The sequence below is a fragment of the Ananas comosus genome, linkage group 23 (genome assembly GCF_001540865.1).
Source record: "Ananas comosus cultivar F153 linkage group 23, ASM154086v1, whole genome shotgun sequence".
In the NCBI taxonomy this organism is placed as follows: domain Eukaryota; kingdom Viridiplantae; phylum Streptophyta; class Magnoliopsida; order Poales; family Bromeliaceae; genus Ananas; species Ananas comosus.
In genome coordinates this window covers 7,214,617-7,225,625 of record NC_033643.1, presented here as the reverse complement: position 1 = coordinate 7,225,625, position 11,009 = coordinate 7,214,617, and the positions used below count along the sequence as shown (strand labels likewise).

The following is an 11,009-nucleotide window of genomic DNA, read 5'->3' as shown; positions in this document are numbered from 1 at the left end:
GGATTTGGAACGGGGCGGCGCGAATCGCTGGACTCAGGTGAGAATGTTTACAGAGGTGAGGTGAGGAGTTCGCAATTATCAGGGATTAATTAATAGGGTAAAATTTAATTAAACCCTGCGCGGTTTAGCTTAGCTTTTCTTTTTGGGGTGGTTTTGCACTGCGCTCAACTCAAATGCAGATTATATTGAAACCCTATTAATTTTTAATATTATTAGAATTGAATCGTTCTAATTATTTTAGCCAAAAATTATATTAAATTAAGTATTTATACTAGCTTTTAGTTATTTTTCAAAAAGTGATTAAAATAATTTAATTTGATGAAATACTGGTGAATTTTACAAAATTTCTAATTTTTTAACGTAGGGTATATTTGGTTGACCGAAAATGAAGCATTGAAAGTGATAGTTTTGAGAAGTAATTGTTTACTTTGCGAAAGTAAATATGAAAACCACTTTACAAAAATGAGATGATAATGTGATTTATAGCTAAATTTCACTTTTTTGACTTCGGCTCAAAAAAATTTGAAGTCACCGAAAGTGGAGAGCTTAACTAAATAATTATACTTGGTTTAGTTTTAATCTTTGAGTTTATTTTTAAAGATGGATTTCAATTTAAATTTGAATTAAAATCATGAATTTAATTTCACATTCTAAATTATATTTATAAATTAAAATTCAACTTAAAATTTTTAAATCCAAATTAGTGAATTTATATTTAAATTAATTTTTTTACTTTTTATTTAAAAATGAAATCTAGTATAAAATTTTAATTTTAAATTTAAATTTATATTTAAATATTAATCAAATTATTTTAGCTGGGAACTTCAACTTCAAATAGTTCTAAACTATAAATTCAATCTATTGATTGAAACTTGAATATAAAATTTAAATTTTTAAGTTGAACTCAAATTCAAATTTATGTTTGCTTTTTAAATTTAATTTCAATAATGAGTTTCATTTTGAACTTTGAATTTGAACTACGAATTCAAATGTTTAGTTTGAATTGTGATTTAAATTTAAATTTAAATTTTAATTAAATTGTGAATTCATATTTGAATTCAGAATTTAAGATCAAAGTGTATATTAAAATATGATTCGAATTATAAATTTAATTTATGAATTCACATTTGAATTCAAAGTTCAAACTAAACGAAAGAATTGAATCCCGTAGATTCATACTCGCGGCCTCGATCACTTCTAATTATTTTAATCTTTTTATTGAATTGATTTTCTACTACTTGCAGGAAATCTTTAAATTTGTCAAAATTATCACTTTTAGTTTTTAGTAAATAAATGTAAGTATATTTTGAAAAATCATCGATAAAAATGATGTAATATCTATTTTCTTCACGAGTTAGAGTACCTTCAAATTCACAAATATTACTGTGAATTAGCTTAAGTTATTCGGTACTTCTTTAAATACTCATATGAGGTCGTTTAGTGATTTTTGACTTACTACATGTTTCAGACTTTTCAAAATTACTATTCAATCTAGGAATTAATCTTAAATTACTCATTACGCTAACATGTCTGCTATTAATATGACACAAATGAGCATACTAAAAATTCACAGAAAAAAGCATGTAAGTAGAAATAGAAGATGCTTTATTCTCAATGCTTAATTTAAATATTCCAGTGCATGCATAACCTTTATCCACAAACTTTTTATTCTTGAAAATCACATACTGATCAGACTTATTCTGTTTGAAGCTAGCTTTGTTAAGAAAGAAAACTTGACATCAAGTTCTTCCTAATAGAAGGTGTGTACAATACATCTTTCAAGATGAGTACCTTTTGGAAAGAAAACTTTAACTCGACCTCACCACTCCCTAAAACTTCAGAAGTATGTGAATCACCAAGCATGATATTTCTTAGCTGTTCATATGGAGCATATATTTTAAACCAAGTCTTATTATGATAAACATGCCTATTGACACTAAAGTCTACTCACCATCCTTCAACATTACCAAACATATGTCTGTTATCATTGCTACAAGTGGCTCCTTAGTAACATTAGCTTGAGATAACATTGGCTCAAATATGAAGTGCATAGGTTATAAAAATTAAAATTTTATATTTAATAATAAAATATTACAACACTTTTTGCTACTAATGTACATTCATATGTATGCAAAAACTCTAAATGGTACTATAGAAACTGATTTTGGCAAAAGTTCAAATGATGTTTGATAAAGATCAAGGTAACGTAGATGCTTCAAGCCCCTAATTGATTTTGGTTGGTTTTTTAATCTGCATTCGTTAAGATCCACCACCCTTAGTGTTTTAAGTTTGACGAATGTGCTGCGGAGAAGATCATTAATGTATCCATTATTAGTCCTCGTAAAAACCATCAACGTGTGGAGATTTTTAAAATTGCATATCTTCTCAATAAGATCACTCAGTCTATTGAGGTGGAGGCAAAGATGACGAATCTCTTGAGGTACTGCCTTTGTTGGATTTCCTTCAATTCTAAGACATCGATCTTTAGAAACCATCTCTGCTAGATCATGCAAAAGCTCATGTATAGTGTAAAGACAATCGGATTTTGCTAGCTAAAAGAAAGAGCAAGAAAGTAAATCATCATAGTACTCTTGGCCTACATCCTCAATTCTCTTGCTTTTATCTACTATCGTGACGAAGGCCTCAGTGACCAACAGGCGAATTAACTTGTCGTGCTTGATTTTTTTTCTTAGAAAATATACTGCATCATGAGAAGCACCTCTACAAGTGTGCTTCTACGTTTTGATAGCTCCAAAAAAGAGACTTCCTGGTGTCTTTTAATAGGTTTTCACTTAAAATCTTGTTCCAAAAGTTCACATCTAGCCTTTTGCAAGCTGACTACCAACCATTCTCACAGATAAAGGGAGAGCTATGTAGATTCGGTGCGTTCTGCCTGATAATGTCTTCTAGTTTCTTGTATAGCTTGTTATCATCAATTTTGGCATTACTAAAGGCATAGTACGCAAACAAGGACAAGAAGTCATTTTTTTTCTAGTTCCTTTATGTGTAAAATGCTTCTAGCGCCCAAGGCTTCCTCTACTCTCTTCTTGCGGGTCATCATTAAGATCTTGCTTCCACTTTACCCACACTTAAAGGAGCAAGCAGCTGCTCCTACTGCACCTCGACCACTTCTTTCTCGTCTTATACATCGTCCAATATGAGTAAAAAATTACTTGATCTTAGGGAATCTTTCAAGTACTTTTGAAGGGTGTCGAGAATAGTCTTAAGTCAGGGTATTCCTTTCTAGATGTTAACTCCACCATCTTTCTTGTCAATTTTTTCGACATTCAAACTCTTAAATACATGAACCTATATGATGATACCGAAATGCTAGGCTTCTACTTCTCTTTCATAATCACAAACATACTGTGCAAGAGTAGTCTTCCTAGTCTCTCCTATACCAATGATGGCTACAACAAAATAGCATTTACCAAATCTAGATTCAGGTTCGAGCCTCGCCGTCTTATATAGCATCTGGCAGGATTGGCTTCAATCGCGATCGGCCTCCTCAAAAAGGGCTACTCCTACGTTGGCATGGATTTGGATGAAAAGTTGTGGCATCTGTAAAATATTATCATTCCCCAAGTGGAGATACTGATCGAGGCCGCAGGAAATAGCCCGCACAAAGACAGCCTCCGTGGTTGACCCCAAGTGGAGATGCTAATCGAGGCCGCAGGAAATAGCCCACACAGAGACAGCCTCCGTGGTTCGCTGCACAGCCTTGAGGATGCAATTTACGAAGTCGAGGACGTGCTGGACTTGCACGACTATAATCTTCTCAAACAAAAAGTGAAGAACAACGTAGAAGGAATCGTAGTATGTCTTGAATCTCTTCCTATAATCAAAGACATCATCAAAAAAATTGAGTATTGCGCTACCACGTATAAAGCTGAAAAAGAGCTTGATGCAGCTAGAGAACATTGCCACAAAAGCAAAGGAATTCCAGCCGTTCTTACCTGTGGGAATTAGTAATGTAAGAACCTCTAATGAATCATGTCGGAGCTCGCGCACAAAGTGTTTGGCTTAGACAAGAAGCGTGATCATATCGTTGACCTTCTACATGAGACGATAAGGCTCGAACCTCAATCTAACTTTGTTAAATGCTATTTTGTTGTAGCCATCATTAGCATAGGTGGGGCTGGGAAGACTACTCTTGCATAGCATGTTTGTGATTATGAAAGAGAAGCAGAAGCTTAGCATTTCGGCATCATCATGTGGGTTCATGTATCTGAGAGTTTGGATGTCGAAAACTTGACAAGAAAGATGGTGGAGTTAGCATCTAGAAAGGAATGCTCTGATTGACTAATCTTGACACCCTTCAAAAATAATTGGAAGATTCCCTAAGATCAAATAAGTTTTTACTCGTATTGGACGATGTATGGAGCGAGAAAGTGGTGACCGAGGTGCAGTGGGAGTAGTTGCTCGCTTCTTTAAGCGTGGGTAAAAGTGGAAGCAAGATCTTAATGATGACCCGCAAGAAGAGAGTAGCGGAGGCCTTAGGCGCTTGAAACATTTTACATCTAAAGGAACTAGAAAAAAATGAATTCTTGTCCTTGTTCGCATACTATGCCTTTGCTAATGCCAAAATTGATGATAACAAGTTATACAAGGAACTGGAAGACAATGTGAGGTAGAACATGCCGAATCTACATGGCTCTCCCTTAGCTGAGAAAATGGTTGGGTAGTCAGCTTGCAAAAGGCCAGATGTGGACTTTTGGAACAAGATTTTAAGTGGAGAGCTATTGAAAAACACTAGAAAGTATCTTTTTGGGAGCTATCAGAACCTAGAAGCATACTTGCGGAGGTGCTTTTCATACTGTAGACTATTTTCTAAGTCAAGAAATCCGGCGCGACAAGTTAATTTGCCCGTGGGTTGCTGAGAGCTTCATCAAGACAGTGGATGAGGGCAAGAGAATTGAGAATATAGGCCAAGAGTACCTTGATGATTTGCTTTCCTGCTCTTTCTTTCAGTCAACAAAATTTGATAGTCTCTGTACTAGACATGATCTCTTGCATGATCTAGCAGAGATGGTTTTTAAATATTGATCTCTTAGAGTTGAAGAAAATCCAACAAAGGTGGCACCTCAGGAGATTTGTTATCTTTGCCTCCACATCAATAGATTGAGTGATCTCGTTGGGAAGATATGCAATTTCAAAATCTCCTCATGTTGATAGTCTTTACGAGGACTAATAATGATTACATTAATGATCTTCTCCGCAGTATATTTGTCAAACTTAGAAAAAGGGTGGTGGATCTTAACGGATGTTGATTAAAATAACTATTAGAAGCAATTAGGGGCTTGAAGCATATACGCTATCTTGATCTATGTCAGACATCATTTGAAATATTTCCAAAATTAGTTTCTGCACTGTCATTGGAGTTTCTGCATATGTATAAATGTACATTAGTAGCAAAAAGTGTTATAACATTTTTTTATTAAATATAAAAAAATTAATTTTTATAACCTATGCACTTCATATTTGATAATTCATAACCTACATCTCTTCGGTTTCTAGAACTCACAGCTTACGTTTTGTAAAACCTAAACTTTAAGCTTAGTACTAAATGTCATTTAAACTATGGACTCTAGAACTTAAAATTAAAACTTAATAAGTTGTAACTTATGGCTTTAATATGTTGTATCCTATAGGCTTGTGAACTCGATATATAGTGAGCGTCTCTATTCTTTGAACATATAACAAAAAAAAATACAATTTTACTTTCACTATCTCTATTCTACTTGAGAGAGATGTCAAAGAAAGATATTCATTTTGGTAGAGCTTTGGGTTATCTACTTATGCGATTTGGTAAAGCTACATGACGAGGGTCAAGCCATTATATCCTGAAAGGGATAAGCCAGTGTTCTGTTGCATCGATTCGAGGGCTTTGCCAACCGCAAAGGGCTTGAATCTTCTTAAAGAGAGTGGGATTTTTGTGTCTCGGGTCGATCAACTCGTCGACACTTTTTATAATTTTCTTTTGTAACCGAACCTCTATTTTTGTGTATTTACACCAACGCTTTTAAGAAGATTCAATAGATGGAGGCTACACAGAAAAAGTTCAACGATACTATCGAAATCTCGCCAATCCCTTCCACTTCAAAGGAAGCCACTTCAAGAGGTCGAAAGAAAAAGTGTTAATTCTATCTCAATCTACTCAAAGTTATATCCTTCCTTATGGAGAAAAATCCAAAGAAGACTAACACTGACAGACAATATGACGGAGGATGAACTTCTTGGATACTACGACAAAACTGAAAAATATGAAAAGGATGAATGCAATTGTCGGTATTGTCCCTCTCAATTGCCTCTCAAATCAAGTTATTGATTATTATGAAAATATTTTCTCCTCTCCAAAGAAGATTTGGAAGGCATTGCAGCTAAAGTATGATACAGAACAAGCTGGTGCAAAGAAGTATGTCGTTGGTCACTTCTTTCGCTATCAAATGGTAGAAGGAAAGTGTAAAGACCCGACCCGCGGGTTTAAACCAAACCCTAGCTCAAAAAAATCTCAAAACCTCACCTTTGGCACCTTGCTCTCCTCAAGCTTCTTTGTACAAGAGCTTACTTCACCTCCAAGTAAGCCCAAAGAGCTTGCCTCACCTCTAAGTAAGCCTTCTCTTCTCTGATCTTCATTTGTTGGAGAGATTACTAGGGAGAGAGAAAGGAGTAAGAGAGTGAGAAAAGGGTTGAGAAAGAGAGAAGGTTTTTTTTTTTTTTTCTTGTATGGGTAGAAAACAAAAGATAGAGTAGATGAGGTAGGTCTTATCCATAGTCCCAACACAATTGCAACTTAACCCCTCTCATTTAATGAAATTTTCATTCAACCCACAACGTTTGCTTCTAAAGTTCCTCCCATAGTCTCATACACCATTTTCTCCATACTTTGCTCAATTTGGCCAAAGTTCGGGGAATACTAAAATTCAGTACACTACAATAAGCACCCAAATTTCGCTGCACCCGATCCAACATTAGCAGCGTGCACTAGAAGCTTTTTCAGTTAATTATAGTTCAATCGATAGAGGCAAAATACTCTAATTAACAACTTAATCACGTCTAATATTTCTATGATAAATTGAAACCTAAACGTAAAAATAAACTATGCAAAAATTAACATAGTCTACCGTGAACCGGGTCTAGCCAGATCCAAAATAATCTCATCTTCTTTCTTCTTCTTCCCAACTCAATCAAAGAATCTCTCTCATACCGTTCTCATGGCCAACCATGGTCACCCCATATGGGGTTCACCCTCACCCGACCGTAAGTGGCCGGCGACCACTCCGGCGGCGGCGGCGGTACAACGAGGAGAGAGGATAAGATTGGGAGATAGAAGAAGAAAGAAAAGAGAGAAAAAAACGAGAAAACTAATTATTGGAGACTCACCTCGCTCTCGTTCTTTTTCCTCTCCCCCACGATCGTCGGATCTTGCTCTCGCCGGCGGCCACGCTTGCACAAAGAATTTGGCCACAATATTTTATTTGTATTTTTTTTTTGCCGTACACCCTCCCTAAATCACCTATTTATAGGTGATTAATTAGGGCTAAATTTTATTCCTACTCTTAACTAGTATTAGAGTATAATTAATCCGAAAATCAAATCCAACCGATACTATTAGGTATGGGTATTACAGTACCAGTATTGATTCATCAAGCACCAGTACTAATTCAGGTGAGCACTGGTACACAGTAGAAGGCTTAGAAAATCAACATTCGGATTTTGCTGAATTGGGTTGGTGTACCGATACTATTAGTACTAGAAACTCGAGTACCGATACTCGGCACTATAAGGTGCAGATTTTGAGTAGATGTAATTAGTTGCGTTTAGGAGACTTAGTTGCAAATGTTGCAACCCTATAAAAAGGATCCACAACTCTCTCCTTCAACTCCATCCTCTCTACTATTGAGAAAACACTTCTCACTCCCTCTCAACCCATTTCTCTCCCTCTCTCTCTCTAGAAAATCTGTCATTGAAGGAAGCAAGCTTGTCTTCTTGAGGAGAGTGAACTTCTTGGGCAAGAAGAAGTTGGAGAGATCTTGGGATTTTGGATTAGGGTTTTGGGTTTAACCCTAGAAAATGGGATTTTAACAAATCTTAGACTAATCTAACGTACAAATTGTAGAGATTTGTCATTAGAGTTGGGTTTTGTTGAGGTTTTGGAAACCCTAGGTCAAATATTGGGGTTTTTTGTATTTAGAGGGTTTAAAAATATTTTGACCCTTGAGAACTCTAATTGAAGGTTGGAAAAATACGTGGAACAACAAAGTTATGAAGAGAGACAAAGTTTCGGTAGCCGATTTGAAGATTTGGGCTGATTTTGGGGATTATCGGTAGATTGGCTCGGAGAGGAGTAATTCGTCCTTGGTCTTCAAATTGCTTGGACCTACAAAAATAATTGGTACATCAAGGTGGGTTGTGCTTTACCGAAGTGGATTAGTCACTTTCGATGTCTAGGAAAGTAACTTATATTGAGTATATGCATGCAATAGGGTACCATAATTAGTGAAATGGTATATATGAAACATATTTTACTTGAGATAGGTTGGTACAAAAGTACAAGAACTAGGCATATGTTGGAACATATATACCTAGGTTTGGACATCTAGGACAATGACATTCTCAAATAATAAAGAAATGGGACATACATGTGTTAATAAACCTAGTGCCATCTAGCATAGGTTGGATAACATAATGGTTGAGATATTACTTGAACAATGACGTCATCAAACCTAGAAAGGTTGTCAAGGTAGGGCATAAACATGTGTACCCTCTACAAGACCAACAAAATGGTGATTTTGCCACCTATGAACCTATGACCAGGGGTGTGCGGCGATAACACCTAATGCTAAGGTGAGAGCGGCGACTTCATTACATGTAGACCTATGGCCGAGGGTGTAATGCCAGGAGAAAGTGACAACTTCGCTATCTATGGACTTATAGCCGGGGGTGTGTGGCAATGCCACCTAATTTCAAGATGAAAGAGGTGATTCCGCTACATATTGATTCATCATGGGAGTTGGGTGTTTATGGATCGAGTAATGAATTAGTGAGTAAACAATGAATACTATCTTAGATTTTATTATCCTATAGATGGAGGCAAGAGCATATTTACTTTTCTTATGCATATAATTGTTTATATGCTAGTTGATTACTTGTCATTTATCATATGCTTATTATGCCTCTTTTGGACCTGATAGGTCGAGCTCTTCCTTTAGGTGGCTGTACCTACTGGGAACTATGTTATAGTTCTCACCTCCATGTTTTACAGCTCCTTCCGCAATAGATGCGGCGGAGCATGGAAAGGGCGTGGCACAGTAGATAGAGGTCCCACCGTCACCTAGTAGAAAGCGCCATTTTGGAAATGTAAAGAAAAAGATAAATGTAAAGCATATTTTGGATTGTATGCTGTAATGAAATATAAACAATGAATGAAAAGAATAATGTAATAATTACTTTTGCTTATATTAGTTGATATCTTCCTGATATAATCCTTGTGTATATGGTTCCTATTTAGAATGCACTTTTTATAGGCTGTGACACCCTGGGTTGACAGAGGAAACTCTATTCATTCGGCAAGTCTATGCGTGTGCCCGGTGATGCTTCCGTTGCAGGCTCGGGGCGTGACATATAGAGGCTTGGTTGCTACATATGGATCACGTATTGTCTTGGAAATAGAGTGGGGTTTATGGCACGGGTATGATTCACAGAAATTGCGCAACTAGCTAGAAAAGACCACGGACATTGTCTACCAAAACTCGCAGGACAAGGTGCAGCTGATCCTGCCTTCTTCTCTTGAAAGGCTTGTTATCCGCTCATGTCCACTCACCGACAGCACATTGCGGGAAGGTTTGCGAGGTCTTACTTCTCTAGAGTCCCTCGATATTTTAAATATTGCTTTCCTTCTTCCCTCAGCAAATGTGTTGGGATGTCTGACGATGCTCGAAAAGCTACATATTGCAATGCTGGTTCCTAACATTGCTGGGGAGTCTGCAAGCCCTCGGCTCATTGCGCAATCTTGTCATATCCTTTTGCCCTGGCATATCTGCTTCTATCCCTCTTATCTCTACGGACGCTTGAAATTGAGGCATGTCATTGGAAAATTTGGATGATTTTTGCAACCTGATCTGACTCCCTCAATCAATTCAGAGAGCTCAGACATTCCATTGGCTATATCCCTTCAGCTGGGTCATTTGAAATCACTCACGAAATTACGCATCACCAACTGTCCAAGTATTGGTTCGTTGCTCGGTTTACAAGAGTTGAATAACCTTGAAGATCTCACTTTGATGGGACTTCCGAAACTCACCCATGCAGAAACCAAGTTAGGGCGTCTTATAAGAAGGTTCTACACTAATGCTCCCTCACTGCTCTATATGCTGCTTGCAGAAAAAGCCCTTGCCTCTCTCTGGTACTTGTGTATTCATAAGTTCAATAAAGAATCATTCAGGACGGAGGAAGAGCAAGTGTTTCAGCACCTCACCTCGCTCGAATCCCTAGTGTTCGAGAGTTGCAGCTTGATGACCTTGCCTAACAACTTGAAAGGCCTGTCTTCCCTTGGTATGTTGCGTATAATCAACTGCCCAAATCATGTCATTGCCGTATCTGCCGAGATCACTTTTTTGGCTCAACTTTCCACATTGCACTCCCGTGTTGAAGAGGCGATGCTAAGAGCCTCATGGCCAAGCTTCATGAAAAATAGCGCACATCCATATGGTATCACTTGATGGATTCGTCCACTTGCCTAGGCTTGCTTTGCCAAAATGCGGAGGTTGCTTTCCTTGGCTTGTGGTATGCCCTCATACACTCTCTCAGACACTAACTATTTAACATTTCAAAACAGGCAACACGAAACTTGCAATTTTTTTTAAATAACTTCTGTACTGAATGTTTTATGATTTTTATTGGATAAACTTTAATTTTGCTCTTGCATGGTTTAGCGTGCTTTCACTTTGCCACCCTATGGTTCAAAAATTGCACTTTACTATTTTGTGGTTGATTCTTGTTTCACCAAA

At 36.9% G+C, this 11,009-nt stretch overlaps 1 long non-coding RNA gene across 1 annotated transcript; it reads left to right on the top strand.

Annotated features, from left to right (window-relative positions):
* Positions 1,079 to 9,485, top strand: LOC109728141. Its single transcript, XR_002220924.1, has 2 exons — positions 1,079 to 6,288; positions 9,195 to 9,485. It is a non-coding gene; the product is annotated as an uncharacterized LOC109728141 (long non-coding RNA).